Source organism: Podarcis raffonei, chromosome 11 (genome assembly GCF_027172205.1).
Source record: "Podarcis raffonei isolate rPodRaf1 chromosome 11, rPodRaf1.pri, whole genome shotgun sequence".
In the NCBI taxonomy this organism is placed as follows: Eukaryota; Metazoa; Chordata; class Lepidosauria; order Squamata; family Lacertidae; genus Podarcis; species Podarcis raffonei.
In genome coordinates this window covers 11,229,822-11,246,313 of record NC_070612.1, presented here as the reverse complement: position 1 = coordinate 11,246,313, position 16,492 = coordinate 11,229,822, and the positions used below count along the sequence as shown (strand labels likewise).

Below are 16,492 nucleotides of genomic sequence, written 5' to 3'. Positions count from 1 at the left end.
CGCATTTCTCCATTTTTTCCCAATGGATTTTGCTGACCGGCAATTGTGCCTCGGTTGTCAAACGTTTCAGAAGTCGAGCGATCTTCCAGAATGGATTACATTCAACAACCGAGATTCCACAGCACTCATATAAAACTGCAGGTTTTTACAATACTCCTGCCAGTGGTTTTATCTGTAAATATTTAACAGACCATTTCCATTCTTTTATAAAAAAAAATATTATCTTGATTTCTTGTTCTTACTTTGCTGAGACTTCTGCTTCTTCCCACTTTTGGGCAAGTAACATTCTTGCCTCTGTAGCAGCATACATAAATACGTTTCTATACATTTTAGGTAGTTCTGTCCCTGTAATTTTCTTCTTCTTACGTTCCTTCAAGCCTTCTCAACATTTAACACCTATCTGTATTGGGCAGGACTTTCCTACATGAATGTCATGGAGTCCAATATACTCAAAACTAATTCTAGCTTTCTCCCCATCCTCCTCCCTCTTGAGTTCTGCAAGGACAAGACTGACAGAGAGGAGGAGGGAGAGAAAGCTGACATCTATTGCTACCTCCCTCCCAGACTGGCTGGAAGTAAGGAGGTAAGTGGGAGCTAGCTGTGGGCATGCTAAATTTGGCATTGCTGTGCCCCATCAGATGACCCCTCCCTTCCCTGGGACATCAAAACTACCTCTTCTAAACACCTCATGCCACCATGGCTGCCCTACTGCTTGCGAATCACTGGTGGAGATTAACTTCCATCAATTTTGCTTTCTCTCCCCCCCCCCCCAGTATAGCCTCAGGCAAGACATTTCACCTTCCAAAATGTCTGTAAAACAAGGTTTGCAACACTGACAGCTGTCACAGGAGCCTTGTTGCGATCCATGTTTGTACAGACCTCTGAACCCATGGCGTGCGGTCGAGCATTGATATGTAAGCGTCCAGGAGGACTCCTTCACAGGAGCGGTGATGTAATCGACTTTCTCGCAAACTGGGCTGCGCTTTCTAAGAGACACTGATGAAGATTTATTTAAGAGGATTTGGTCGCTAGCTTTGCATATCCAGAAAAAGGCCAAACAAGTGAAAGCCGAAGCCAGATAACTCAGCTTAATATTAGCACACTTAAAAACAAAACAAAACAAAACAACCATAGTTAGGCAGCTTAGACTAGAACGCCACTTAATTTCAATTTCATCTGCTATTTTGTTTGCTATTCACACACATGGAACAGTGATCGTTTTAGGCATTTTCAGACTTCGAAAGCTTCCAAACAGCAACATAGGAGAGCAATTTTTTTTTGCTGTAGTTGCGGGGACAATAGTACTAAGAGCTATACTAGTGCTAAGACCTTTTCTGTGGGAATTGGACATAACCTAGTCTCAAATGCCGGCATGTTAACAAAATTAATTGTCCTCTTGTCACCCTCTTTTCAAAAAGTGGACCTTTTTTTAAATTAAAAAAACCTATCCTAAAAGCAATTCTTGAAATATTTTTCAATGCAACGCAAGTAAAACTCCCATAGGGTAGCAAAGCATGGAAAGAAATATTATTTGCATGTTTCACAAGCAAAGGGTTACGTATGGAGTGGAGAAGAACAGCAGCTCAGTGACAGAGCAGCTGCCTTGTAAGCAGATGGTCCTGGGTTCAATCTCCCTCCTCTCTCCAGGTAAAGCTGGGAATGTCCCTGCCTGAAAATCTGGACAGCAGCTGCCAGTCAGTGGAGACAATGCCAAGCTAGCCAGACCAGTATTCTGCCTGTGTTCAGGGTAGTTTCCTATGTTCCCTACACCTGCCTAAAGGGGACACAATTAAGAGCACTAAGTCCAGGCACAAAACTACCTGCCTGCAAAACTGAAGTCTGACATAACTCCAGCACTTAATGTTTTTCACTGTCACTTTCTCATTGCGATCTGTCAACAAGGACTAAGAAGCTGTAAGCAGCAGAAATCTGCACCTGGGCCCAAATTTCAGAGGCTGGTTTGAACTAAGCTTCCCGTTCTCCGGTTACAAGTGTCTTGCAATTATTTATTGCCTTTGCATCTCACGTTTCCCCCCCAAAGAGTTCAAGGTAGAATATATGTTTCTCCTCAACACCCCCAAATTTAAACCTCACAACAACCCTGTGAAGTAGGTCAGGCAGAGACTGGTCCAAGGCTACCCAATAGTCAAGAGGGGATTTGAATTGGTCTTCCCAATTCTGGTGTGACAAGCTATCCACTACTCCACACTAGATCTTATAGTCAGATATAGCAGTCTTTGGGGGGGGGGCAATGTCTCGAGTTTCTTCTCTGCTTCTTGCCATGGCAGACTAGCACAGTTGCTATTGAGGAATTTATCATAAATCTGTGTGCCACAAATGGGATGCATCTGCTGCAAGTAAACTCCTTTTAAGTTTGGGGTGCACATACCGTATTTTTCGCTCTATAAGACGCACTTTTCCCCTCCTAAAAAGTAAGGGGAAATGTGTGTGCGTCTTATGAAGCGAATGCAGGCGGGAGGCTCTGCTCAGTGCTCCCTTTAAAGAGCCGTGTGGAGCATGTGTGCGGCTCTTGGGGGTTTTTCCCTGAGGAAAAGCCCCCAAAAGCTGCCCACACACTCTGCGCACTCTTTAAGGGAGCGCGGCTCTTGGGGGAGCCTTAGCCATGCACAGCCTCTCCCGGGCAGGGGATGAAGGCTGCCCTTGCCCAGGAGAGGCTGCACACGGCTATCCCATAAGCCAGCTATCCAGCTGGCTGTCCTGGCTTCTGGGATTCAGAATATTTTTTTTCTTTCCCTCTTCCAAAAACTAGGTGCGTCTTATGGTCTGCTGCGTCTTATAGAGCGAAAAATACAGTAAGTGCCTTGCTACTTTATCAGTTTAAGTGGCAAATTTGTATGCGGCAGCTTGTCAATGAGCACCAATATCAATAGAGTTTGTGCATCAATAGCCACGCAACAGCACCCAAATCCCATGCTCCTGGGTGCATACAAAGCGTGCTGGTTTGGTGGGTGTCATGTTCTCAGTCCACCCACACAGTTCCAGACTGTCACTATGTTCAGGTGGGATCCAGTCCCCTGGCAGCAAATTCAGGTTTGCGAACTCAAAGATCATTGGGAGGCCTTGTGCGACAACCCCTCTTCCTCCAAAGTTTACAGTAAGGAAAGCCATGGGGAAATGGTTTGAAACCATGTTGACTAACCTCCCCGGAAACAAATCAGAACGAATGCTCCTTAAACAGCCAACATTGTCAAATCTCCCCACAAATCAAACAGAATGAATGCTCAATAAACAGGTTGCTCCCTTGGAAACCTGTCGTTTATGAATCTGTTTATTACAAGTGTTTATAATCCACCTTTGGCTCAAAGGTCCTAGGAAGGTAAATGCATAGGCATTGAAAACCAACACTGGCAATAATAATAATAATAATAAGCTGGACTAAACACATTCATCAAACTGCAGTGGAAACACACTAAAAAACATAGGCGGCGGCAGCTAAATGAGGCAGTCCCAGACTCTCCATCTCCTGGTACTCCTCAAAGGCTTGGGTAAAGGGTTGCATCTGATGAAATGAAAGCAGCAGTGTTGGAGCATGATATACCTCTGACAAAAGGTCATTCCACAGGTGTGGAGCAACCACAGAGAACACACTCCCACAGCCCCCTCCAGCACACACCTCACTAGGTGCGGTGACTACCAAAAGGGCTTCTTCTGTAGATCTGAAAGCATGAGCACAGCAAAGGATGCATTCAGCCAATGGGCGAGCTGCTACGTACACTTACAGCATAACAGAATTCATTCATACAAATGTAAATCAGTTATTTGCAACAGAAGCATTCGTACGCTGTAGGCATCAGGTCTGGTTTTATAGGAACGCTGGCTTTTAAAGCGCAGGAGAGCCAGCAAAGAAAAAACAATGTGCAAGCAAAGCGGGCTTATAGCAAGGGCAGGGGTGGGGGAGAGAGAGAGAGAGAGAGAGGATTAGACATTATACATAGAGAGAGGCAGGGGCGTGAGTGGTCTGGGAACCGCCAATGCAACAGCAATGTTGAAACTAGTTGATGGCTTGTGTTGTCTGCTTTAAAAAACGAAACAGAATCCCCATGAGGTCTGCTTATATATATATTTCATTTATAAAAGCAAAGGTCCCATACTCAGGAGTCAATGCATAAACATTCTGGCCTCTGAACATAAGAAGTGCTTGCCAGAGCACAGTGAGGTCAACCTAGTCCAGTATTCCTTGCAAGCCTGTGGTGCCCATTTGCCTGTTGCAGAAAGAACAAGGTAGTCCTTTGTGGCATCTGAAAGATTCGTGGTGGCAGAAGCTTTCATGGATTAGAGCCCACTCTGTCAGGTGCCCACCCTGTCTCTGCTTGCTAAGGTACCCTTGTGGCCCTAGTCCAGGGCAACATGGAGTGACATGGGAGCTGCAGATCAACAGAGCGCCCATGTTGGCTACCTCTAGCCAAACACAGTGGCAGGTGGTGCAGTTGGGCAATGACACTCACCTGACCTCAAGGCAGGCAGGATGCTCCTGCTTACCAGGCAGAGAGTGGGATGGACAAGGCAAAGGGCTGGTTGGTGCTGTGGAATTGCCAGGGGTTCTGCCAGTGAGTTTGCACAGCGCTGACCTCCTTGCAACCTCGCCTCTTCCACTCTCCCTCCCGGTAAGCAGCAGTGACTTGACTTCTTTAAAACTGCTGTCTGGTGCATCTGCAGCCAACTTCATAAGCAATTTGATTCCTGTTTAATGTCTGTACAATACTTGTCAGGTCCCACGTGAAATACAGGTGTGCATTTATTTAACTTTTTTAATGGGTAACCTCGCTGAACACATTTGCTTAGGCACTGGGGTGTGAGAACTGATCTGCAAGAAGCAAACTGAGATAAGGGCATGGGGGACGGCTCCTGATCTTGTTCCCTAGCAACTTGCTCTCAGAGGTAGACTGCCCCTGAATTTACGGCTCAAGTGGGGGATCTTTTTCACACCGAGGGACCCACTCCCTTCTTGGCAACCTTCCGATGGGGAGCAGGGGCAGAGGCAAAAGTGAGTGCAGCAGTAAATGTAAATGTTATCTGGTTCCTAAACAGACCTCTCTATCCTCCATCCAGGCGAACAAAAAGCGTTGCCCGAGTTCAAGGACACATTCCAGCCAGGTAAAAACAACTCAAAAAGGACTGGTGAAGTTTGCAGACTGGGGAGAGTCCCACTGCTGTCAAGCAACCCAGAACTGCCTCCATAGTGCAGATGAATTGCTGGGGCCGACATCTCATTCCCCCAGAAAAATGCTCGACACAGAGCTTAGTGTTGAACCAGCAAAGTCCCAGTTCACCCCTACATTGTTCTAAGGTTGCAACCCTACACCCACTTCCCCACTGAACTTGTTGGGAATTAACTTCTGAATAGACATGGTTTAGGGTGGCGCTGTGGGTTAAACCACAGAGCCTAGGACTTGCCGATCAGAAGGTCAGCGGTTCGAATCCCTGTGACAGGGTGAGCTCCCGTTGCTCGGTCCCTGCTCCTGCCAACCTAGCAGTTCGAAAGCACGGCAAAGTGCAAGTAGATAAATAGGTACCACTCCGGCGGGAAAGTAAATGGCGTTTCCGTGCGCTGCTCTGGTTTGCCAGAAGCGGCTTAGTCATGCTGGCCACATGACCTGGAAGCTGTACGCCGGCTCCCTCGGCCAGTAAAGCGAGATGAGCGCCGCAACCCCAGAGTCAGCCACGACTGGACCTAACGGTCAGGGGTCCCTTTACCTTTACCTAGGGCTGCACTGTTAACTCCCAAGGCATTAGCAGGCATTTTCTCCCAAGGCATTCCCAAGGCATTTTCTCGAATCAGGTCGTTATCGTGTATCCCAGTCCCTGCAATGCATTATTGTTGTGTCCAAGAAAACATACAGCTAGTCACCTTCTTGCCTTGGAAGTGGAGACCCATAGTGGAGACCCAACAGTCAAGAGGAGGGTGGTTTCTGCATGTGCTGTAGAGGGGCAGATGGGGCTCACCCACCTGAGAAGGCAGTCCATTTAGAAGGAAAACTCTGGTCCTAAACCTGTGCTGCCTTGCCAGACATCTTCAGGAGAAGAAATAGCAAAGGAGTAAACCCTACAACAAATCCAAAGTGGAGTCCCTAAAGCAGTTGGATGGCACCTTGTACGCAACTCCTGCAAGCCAAGCTGGTGCCAAACATATCGCTCTGCTTTCCTTTGGACCACATCAGCGAGGCCAGGGGGTGGGGTCTTGTCGTCTGGGCAGCCCAGGACCTCCACACACCCTGCCCAGGCTTGCACCCCAGGGAGGTCACCTTGGCGCTGCTAACTCAGTGGTTTGACTTCACCCCTCGAGGCGCACTCCATTGCTCTCGAGACAGACAGATGCCAACATCCATCACCAGCTTTCATGGCATAGTAAAGGCTAAAGAATTAGGAAAGGAGGATGCAAGACCATGTGAAAAGGATCCTGGTCATATTCCTTAGGGCTCCTGGTATTAAACATTGAAACAGACCATTGATCCATCTCGTTCAATATTGTCTACACTGACTGGCAGCTGTTCTCCGGAGTTCCAGACAGCGGACATTCCCAGCTCTGCTTGGAGCTACTGAGCTACAGTCTTTCTCACTTCAGTTGTGAAAGGCACAAATAATATTTTAATCTTATTCAGACTGGACTTTGTGATGTGATTTTTAAAAGCCAATCAATATTTATTGATGGCTGGCAGCGGCTATCCAGGAACTGTGACATGCGTCTATCTACGTACCTGGAGAAACCAAGGACCTGAACCTGGGACTTTCTGCACGCAGATCAGATGTTTTACCACTGAGCTACAGCCCTTTCGCTTGGGTGCACCGCCTCGCCTCTTTTCCCACCTGCTCACCCAGCGCTAAGCGGGCATCAGAATCCGAAGTGGAAAGGTGGCCCCGGGGAAAACCCTCTTCCGGCGCCTACCCACTTGGCGCAAGGAGGACAATAGTGCAAATCTCCTGGTTCAGTGCAATACAGAACAAGAAGGGAAGCTTGGAGGGGAAAGAAAGAAAGAGAGAGAGAGAGAGAGAGAGAGAGAGAGAGAGAGAGAGAGAGACATTGCCTTTCACAAACGCAACAATACATTCTCTCCCAGGTCCACGGTTAAGCAATCCCCAAAGCTGCAATTCTGCGCGCTTTTGAGTTGGGGAGTGAAGTCCCATTGAATTAGGAGGGGCTTTCCATTAAAATCAAGACCCTCTGAATTGAGAGGGGCTTCCTCCCGACCAAAACGCGCAAAAAGGATCGGGGCTGCCTAGCTCGGATGCTGGCAGTGGAGAGAAAGAGGGAGCGAGAGCGAGAAAAAGATGCCTCCCCAGCCAAACTCGTCTCGTCATTCATTCTTTGCTGCTCGCCTCCCCTCGCTCGCTCCCTCCCATCACCCTGTCCTGAAAGAACCCCAGGCAGCCAAGGCAGCCGCCGATGCCTCCACCAGCTCCCATCCACCCCCCTGCAACAATCCGGCTAGGACTAAAAGGCGGAGGGCCAGCTCCCCCCCCCCTCTCTCTAGGACAATGAGAAGGAGAGCATTCTTTATAGGACCGATAAAAAAGAGGCGCAGAGGCGAGCAAAGCCCCTCCAAATCTCTTCCCTTCCTTCGCCCCCTCCTTTTCCACTATATGCCCCTCCAGGATCTTCTTGGCTATGGATTTCATTTCATTGATTATTATTACGATCCTTTTCTTCCTGAGCGCAGATCAAGCAGCCGCGCGCGCACATATACACAGGCTCCTCGGAACTAATTGAGAACCAGCATCCCTGTGGAAGGAAGAATGGAGCTACTCACCTATGGGGGGAAAAAGCCCAGCCAGTTGAATGAGCCCAGGCAGGAAGGATGGTCCTGATCTCTTATCTCCCTTCTGGCAGGGAAGCCTCACCTAAGGTGCATTTCGTATTTAAAAGCACCGGCCATAAAGAGACAGAAGCGCGCGCGCACACACACACACACACACACAGAGAGAGAGAGAGAGAGAGAGAGAGAGAGAGAGAGAGAGAGAGAGAGCTCGGCTTTCTTTTCTGCCTCTCCTTCCCTTCCTCCCTCCTTCCACTCACTCTCTCTGTGTACTGATAAGCTCCCCTCTGTCACTTACCAGCCACTGCCTCTATAGTCATGCAAAAAGAACGCCTCCCGGCGCCCTGCCCACCTGCATGACGTCATGGAAGGGCTGTCAGTCACCGGGCAGCCACCTGCTGTTAGCTCAGGCTGGTTGCAACCGCAGCTGCGCCCCCACCCCGTCCCCGGTTGGAGGCAGGGAAGCGGGAGGGAGGAGGGAGGGGAGACAGCAGCTGGTTCAAGGGTGCAAGAACAGTGAGAGGCTCTTATGTGCAAAGGGAGGCGGAAGAAATGAGAAGTCTGCCAGCTGTGTAGTTCCCTGCTCAGATGGAAATTTGGGCACATCAGCAGCAAAATTTGGAGATGGTATCTACTTTCTTCTGTGTGTGTGTGTGTGTGTGTGTGTGTGTGTGTGTGTGATGGGGGGGGCGGAGAGAAGAGCAAAGGTAAGAGAAGCTTAAGGCTGAAAGCTGAACAGGTTGGAACAGAAGGAGAGCCCTGCTGGACAAGTGGCCCAACTAGTCCAGAATCCTGTTCCCAATACATTTTGGCATCTGAGGCAGACCACAAAATGGCACAGCCTTCCCTGCTGTGGAATAAGGGGTGAGTGAAGATCTACATCTAAAACAAGTACAGGGGGAAGATTTACATTGCACCTCTCCTATTGGTCAAGAGCAGGCTTCCTCAACCTCAGCCCTCCAGGTGTTTTGGGACTACAACTCCCATGATCCCTAGCTAGCAGGACCAGTGGTCAGGGATGCTGGGAATTGTAGTCTCAAAACATCTGGAGGGCCAAGGTTGAGGAAGTCTGGTCAAGAGGCTCCTACAGAGGCAGCATGTGGGGAGCAGATCCAAGGGTGCATCGCTGCTGTCAGTGCCACTGCAGCAATTGGTGATGCATTCCTTTCAGGCCATATAATCTGTCCCTGTGGATCTTGCTGTCAGGAGTTCAGCCTACACTCGAGTAGGACCCTGGCAGAGACACATGCCCAACTGGCATGTTCCCTCCCTCCTGGTCGATCATTCGGGAGCTTCATAAGCTTTCTTCAGCCCGAACAGCACAGTAACCGATGCCAACCGGCACCGGCACCCCAGAGTTTGCGCAGTTGCATAACAGACCTCAGCAACTCAGCATTTTGGCTAATCTACTTTATTTACATATAAACACGCACGGAGCACTGCAACATGGCTCCCTCTCTCTCTAGCATCAGACAGCAAAGAGAAAAAGAACAAAGGACAATAGTCCCACTTCACGGAACACAGTAACACAAACATCCTGTCTCCGTCACTTCCCACTCTGTGGAGTCAAAACATACACCGTCATGTGATAGACAGCAATCCCATGACTGCAATCATAGATCAGGAATTCTAACACTTGCTGCCTGAGGCAGTTGCCTCAGCTTGCCTCTTGGGTGGGCCAGCTCTTTCCTGTTCTCACAGTGGCCACCCAGATTTCACCAGAAGGACTTGAGCACAACAGCACTCTTCTCTCCTGTGATTCCCTTCACAACTGTTGGGGTGCAACATAGCTTTTTTGGCTAGTAGTCACTGATGGCTTCATTTTCCATTAACCTGCCTTGTCCTCTTTGAAAGCCATCTGAGTTGGTGGCCATCGCTACAATTTGTTGGGACTGACTACCATTCCTGTTGAACTTAATGGGCCTAGACTGGTAACACCCATTCATTTTTATGGGTCTCTTCCGGATAGATCTTTGTTGGATACAACTTTTACTCTCGCTGCATGCAAATATGTGATCACAACCACATATACAAGTTGCGGGAATCCTGAGACAATGCCAGCGCCTCAGCTTGCATGCAACAGAAAAGCACCCACTCCAAACACTGGTCTTGTGTCTATATAGCTTTGCTTACATGCAAGACAATCTACTCCACCATGAGGTCTAGAAACTTGTGAGTTTTAAAAATATTTTGATCTATTTTTATTTTAAAAGAAAAATCAGGATTTGGTCAGATGGCAATATTGGTGCTGCTGTTCATGCACACAAAAGTTTGCTGTTGATAACTTACCAGGAATAACTACCAACCCCAGGTGGGAAAAGCCTGCAAAGCAGGGAGCAGGTCTTCCAGGACTCACAGCCAAGATGGTCTCTGGTCTCTTCAGCCACCTCAGTTTCAGCAGACTCAACTGCCCATCAACTTCTGTACAGGGAATTATAGAATTGCAGAGTTGGAAGGGACCCTAAAGGCCATCCAGTCTAGCCCCCTCTCAGCTAAAGCACCCATGACAGATGATCATCCAAACTCTGCTTAAAAACCTTCAAGGAAGGAGAGTCCACTAGCTCCAGAGGGAGTCCGTTCCACTGTTGAGCAGCTCTTAAATGGAGGGCACCATTTTGCTCTTTGCCTCAGGCATCAAGAAATCGTGGGGTGGCGTTTAGTTGGAACCTCGTGCTCATTGTTCATCTAACAATGCATATGTTAACCATCACATTTGTCGCAAATCGTTCTGTCTACGGGCCTGGAGAAGAGTGGTGCGATATTAATGCAACCGGATCACTGGCTGCTTAGAGATGGCTTTTCTCCCTTCAATCCAAAGCTAAATTGCTTCTGGAAAAGAACTTTGCCTGGCATGGAGTCTTTGATTTCCAAAGCTGTCACCGCCTTCGTATCAACTCTTGCGAGAGGCCCTCTTTTTCCTTATTAAATTGAACTAGAACTGCCAAAGGGGGGGGGGGGAGAGAAAGTGTGAAAAAAAGATAACTTGCATAATAATGTAGCTGAGGGAGACACCATTTTGTGGAGTGATCAAGAGACCTTGTTGTACCACATATTGCCATCTCCGTGAGCCAATTTGTCACATCTTTAGATGGAGGAGGAGGAGGAATGCTTTGGAAATGTAGGTCTTCTGCATGTAGGAACTGAGGAAACTGCCTTATAATGAGTTGTACCATTGATCCCCTAGCTCAGTACTGTCTACACTGAGGGCAGCAGCTCTACAGGATTTTGGGACGCGAGTGGCGCTGTGGTCTAAACCACTGAGCCTCTGGGGTTTGCCAAGGTCAGCGGTTTGAATCCCTGCAACGTGGTGAGCTCACGTTGCTCTGTCCCAGCTCCTGCCAACCTAGCAGTTCAAAAGCACACCAGTCAGGGGCATAGGAAGGGGGGGTCGGGGCGGTTGGCCCCCGGGTGTCATCCCTGGGGTGTGTGTGACAAAATTCCCCCTGGGCGGATTGCCGCCTCCCTGGGATCCAATCACTGCTCCAATCACCCCCTGGGCGCCAATCACCACTTCGATCGCCCCCAATGGGCACCAATCGCTACACTGATCACCCCTCTGTATGCCAATTGCTACGCCAATCGCCCCCCTGTGCGGCTCGCCCCGCCCCCCGGGTGCATGGCTTGTGTGCCGCTCTGGGTGCACGAGCAGCTAGTTCTACCACTGACGCCAGTGCAAGTAGATAAATAGGCACCACTGTGGCAGGAAGGTAAATGGTGTTTCTGTGGTTTCCATCATGGTGTTCCATTGCGCCATAAGTGGTTTGGTCATGCTGTCCACATGACCCAGAAAGCTGTCTGTGGACAAATGCCGGCTCCCTCAGCCTGAAAGCGAGATGAGCGCCACAACCCCATAGTTGTCTTTGACTGGATGTACAAAACAAAGGCCACTGACATATCTAACTACCCTTTCAACTAAAAGCCATAAGCCTCCATGTTATTAATAATGTTTTTGCTTGACACCTAAAAAGAGACTGTGATAGTGCCAGGGTTGCTTTCATAGGAAGAGAATTCTACAAACGGGGAGCCACCACTTAAAAGGCCAGTTCCACACTTCCCTTTGAGAAGGTACATGTGGGAGGAAATCCTGCTGGGCCTTGCATAGAAAAGCGTGCACAGAATTGCAAGCGCAGAGATTTAACAAATGTAGCTTTTTCCTAGCATGGAGGAAAAGCTTCAGCTGCTTAATTATTGCACCTCAGCCTGCTTGTTGTAGGCACTGGAGCAGATATAGGACAAAAATACGGCAATCATACCAGGAAATGGGAAAGATCGGGGAGAGGAGAACATCGGTTCTTTCCAAGACTGAAATGCTAAAAATTTATATCTGGTTGCACTGTTTCTTTTTTCAGTATTCTCTAGGCAACACGGCATCAAACTGCAAAGAGACAGCATCAAAATTCAATTCCGGGCTCCCAACTTCTCAGCCATCCTCAGTATCTGTGCCTTTAAATAGTAGTTTGATGCACAGACATTAGCAAGTTTATTTCCTTGCTGTGAAAAACCTCCATCTGCTGACTTCTGCACCTCCAGCCTGCTGTTTCAGGCACAAGAACAAGCCAGGCCAGGGTTATAGATGTCTGTGTGTGTCAATTGACAACCCAAGGGGAATGAAATACCGTATCAGCGATGACGGTTCCTCTTTCTTTACACAAGATTACTTTATTCACTCGTTGAAGAACAGGATACCCTATTCCTGCTCTAGAAAGGCTATAATTTCCCTAAGGTCCCAGTTAAGCAGGATGGCTTCGCCTTAATGAATATTTGAGAGGCTGGTGGGCGAAAGCAAGAGAATGTGAGGATAATAACCAGGCATGTGTGCTTGCGTGTCTGACTTGCCCATCGTGGTACTGGAAGAACCCCAGAGTTTGCAAAGTAGCCATAGGGGCAAAGGGCAAGAGATGGCATGAGAAACATAAGATGCTATGGGCCCATCTGTTTGATGGATGGGCTATTTGACCCACCTGTCAGAGCAGCACGGAAACAGCTGTCAGGCATACCCCCTGCTGAAGCATCCACTGCCCCCTCCCATTCAATAAATCACTGCAATCTTATGCTGCGGTCTTGACATAGTCACAAGCCCCACTTTGTTCAATGATAAGTAAGTGTCCTCAGGTCTGCAGCCGTAAAAATGTAATAGGTGAAGCTTTTCCTAGCATGGAGATAAGTGTTGTTTGTTTAAGCCAGTAGTGGCCAAACTCGGCCCTCCAGATATTTTGAGACTACAACTCCCATCATCCCTAGCTAACAGAAGCAGTGGTCAGGGATGATGGGAATTGTAGTCCAAAAACATCTGGAGGAGCAAGTTTGGCCACCACTGGTTTAAGCTGATGTCATTATTTTAAATTGTATTCTTTTAGTTTTTTTAAAAAATGCATGACTTAAGCAGATGGCAGAAAGGTGTTTTGAAGGTCTTGATAAAATAGTGGAAATTCAGCAGGAGTTGCTTTCTGTATCTGGCCTCTTTCAGACCTAAAGGAAGCTGCAGTTTATTTGGGTTGCCATATTTTGAAGAGCAAAAATGAGGACACATTTGCCGACTTCTAGCGGGAAGGTAAACGGCGTTTCCGTGTGCGGCTCTGGCTCACCAGAGCAGCGATGTCACGCTGGCCACGTGACCCAGAAGTGTCTTCGGACAGCGCTGGCCCCCGGCCTCTTGAGTGAGATGGGCGCACAACCCTAGAGTCTGTCAAGACTGGCCCGTACAGGCAGGGGTACCTTTACCTTTACCTTTACCTTTACTTTTAACTATGGATCGCTATGACGACTCTCATTTTACATACCCATGAAAAAGAGGATGTGCCCTGGAAAAAGAGGATGTATGGCAACCCTACGAGCAGATAGGACTTCCAAAAAAAGCAGGCATAGCTTATGCAAAGAGGGACAGGCAGGAAAATAAGGTATTAGCCTGGTTGCTCATTCTCCTGGCCCACATGTTATTGTAACAAGGCATGTGGTTGCCAGTGTTTTTCCCAATTCTGCTCCTCCACTTTTAATACCAGACGTTTATTTAAGGCACTTCCAGGCTGTCACTGTTTTCAGGTGGGGTTCATACCAGCAAATTCAGGTCATGAGATTGTAGTTGAGTGAAAGGTCTTCCACAACAAACCAGCTTCCCAAAGCTCAGACTTATATGAAGACTGATGGAGAAATGCTCTGGAAATTGTGGGATGACAAAGCTTAGATGCAAAACGCCACCCGGCCTTGCAACACACAAATTTGTATGAATGCTCATTAAATAGGTAAAGGGACCCCTGACCATTAGGTCCAGTCGTGACCGACTCTGGGGTTGCGGCGCTCATCTCGCTTTATTGGCAGAGGGAGCCGGCGTACAGCTTCCGGGTCATGTGGCCAGCATGACTAAGCCGCTTCTGGCAAACCAGAGCAGCGCACGGAAACGCCATTTACCTTCCTGCCAGAGTGGTACCTATTTATCTACTTGTACTTGACGTGCTTTCGAACTGCTAGGTTGGCAGGAGCAGGGACCGAGCAACGGGAGCTCACCCCATCACGGGGATTCGAACCGCCAACCTTCTGATAGGCAAGTCCTAGGCTCTGTGGTTTAACCCACAGCGCCACCCACAGCCACCATCATTTAATTCCCCTGCAATAAAATCAGGATGAAGCACCCTTAGTCATTTAGCAAAAGCCCCCCAGGTTCAGTTCATTGTATTTCCAGTTTTTGAAAAACCTGGAGAAGACTCTTGCCTGAGCCCACAGGGAGTCATTCTTATTTAAATATTTAAATATTCAAAGCCTTCCCTATACGGAAAGGCCCTCTGGACAGGACTATGCAGTTAATTTGTGCGATGGTTTTATAACACAGGTAAGATAAAACAGTAAGTAATGACATATTGTTAAAACAAAAGCAGCAGCTATTACAATGTTAAGGTATAGAATTAACAACTCCTAAACGCTGCACCAGAGACAGGCCATAACCTGGTGGCAGAACGGAGCCAAAGGTGGGCCTCAGACGGGAGGATGTTTCACAAGCAGGGAGCCACCACAGAGAAGACACTGCCCCATTAGGGCATGTCATTTTAGGGAGTGCAACTTAAGTTTTGCAAATCTCCTCCATGATAGATCTTTAAAATATGGTTTTGAGTCTGATGAGTTCATATTTGCTGTTGTTTTTGTAACTGGAAAGCATTTAGCTTGGTAAGTATATGTTTGATGAAGAAACACATAAGCTGCTTTCGGAAAACCAAGGAATTTTAATTTTACCTTCTGAAAAGGTCAGGTAATTCTAAATAATAATAATTTTTTATAATGATAATAATAATTTTAATGATAATGATATATAACTGCAAGTACTTGGCAATCATTTCTAATGGTTTCTATGCAATTTTACACACATTTTCCTTACCAAGCCAAGCAAATTATATTAATTTAACCAAATTATCTTTTGAATTCCCAAGTGCTTTACAGTGCCACCTGGTGTTGCTTGTTTATAACGCATACAAAATGCTGGGTTTTTTTACTAATGTAGCTGAGTCCCAAGAAAGACCTTTCCAGAAAAGGGAAGAAAGACAACAAGATGGTTAATTTCTGTTGTTGTAAATCTCTGCTATTGGATTAGTGTTTACTTATTGTTACAGTTTTGTTGCTACTAATATTGTTCATTTTTAAGCAGTACCTATTTATATTTTTGGGCTCTCCACTTTTGAGAGTTTGCTTAAATTTAGAAGCAGGTGATTAAACCTCTGAACGAATGTTGCCTGCAGAGGTGCATATTAGAGCCCAGTGCCATTTTTATGTAAAGGAAAAGCACTTCGTGACTGTGTACACACCACACATTTAAAGCACATTGCTTTCCCCCAAAGAATCCTGGGATCTATAGTTTACCCCCTCAAAGAGCCAAAATTCCCAGCAGCCTTAATAAACTACAGTTCCCATGAGCCATATGCAGCCTGAGAAGGGGCTAGTTGAGAGCAGAGAATTAGCAGGGGATTCTCAGTCTTGCTCCTCTCCCTGCAACAATCGAAACCCCACTAATAATAATAATAATAATAATAATAATAATAATAATAATAATTTATTATTTATACCCCACCCATCTGGCTGGGTTTCCCCAGCCACTCTGGGCGGCTTCCAACAGAAAATTAAAATACAATACTACAATACCACTACTCTCGCCTTGCAACTTCCCTGCTACAGGGTTTCAGTGCTGTGAATTTTGGCCGAAGGACTCTCTCTGTTAGAACTGTTTTGTTCTGCGGTTGCTTTATGATATTTTAATATTTTAAGGGAATGTTATTGGGTGGCGAAAACAAACGCAGTAAAGAAAATAGAGAGAACCAATAACGGCAGCTTATTTACAAGGGCAAACACACACACACAAAATCTTCTTTGCTGGGAAAGAGTTTAGAACTCCCTTCCACACTCTGAATTGCTCTCCCACTCCAGAATTGGTTTTTCTGTTAAGGCTGGAGCATTTGCATGCACAGCTAGCTATGTCTGGTGTTTGCACTGGCTTGAGAGCAATAACCAAGGGAAGCTCATTACAGCTGCTGGGTTGCAGGCGAGTCCTCTAAGCCTCACTTTATCATCTCTCCCCACCAGGCTCTTCCAGCCATCTGATTTCAGAGTCTTCCTGACCCTTCTGCAAAGAGCTGTGTAGGTGAACTTGTTCCATCTTGGTAATAGGAGCTGAGGCTGAGAAACCATTTTCATGCTAATGGAAAATGCTGAAGAGAGAAAGCCAGCCCAATCTCCCTTAAGGT

At 47.3% G+C, this 16,492-nt stretch overlaps 1 protein-coding gene across 1 annotated transcript in view; it reads right to left on the bottom strand.

Annotated features, from left to right (window-relative positions):
• The window catches only part of MAPK4 (mitogen-activated protein kinase 4), an 84,562-nt gene extending 76,523 nt beyond the window's left edge, over positions 1 to 8,039 (bottom strand). The window contains exon 1 of the mRNA XM_053408899.1: positions 7,767 to 8,039. The gene's annotated coding sequence lies outside the window, so the exon portion shown is untranslated. The remainder of the gene's footprint in view (positions 1 to 7,766) is intronic.
• Positions 8,040 to 16,492: the final 8,453 nt, after the last annotated feature.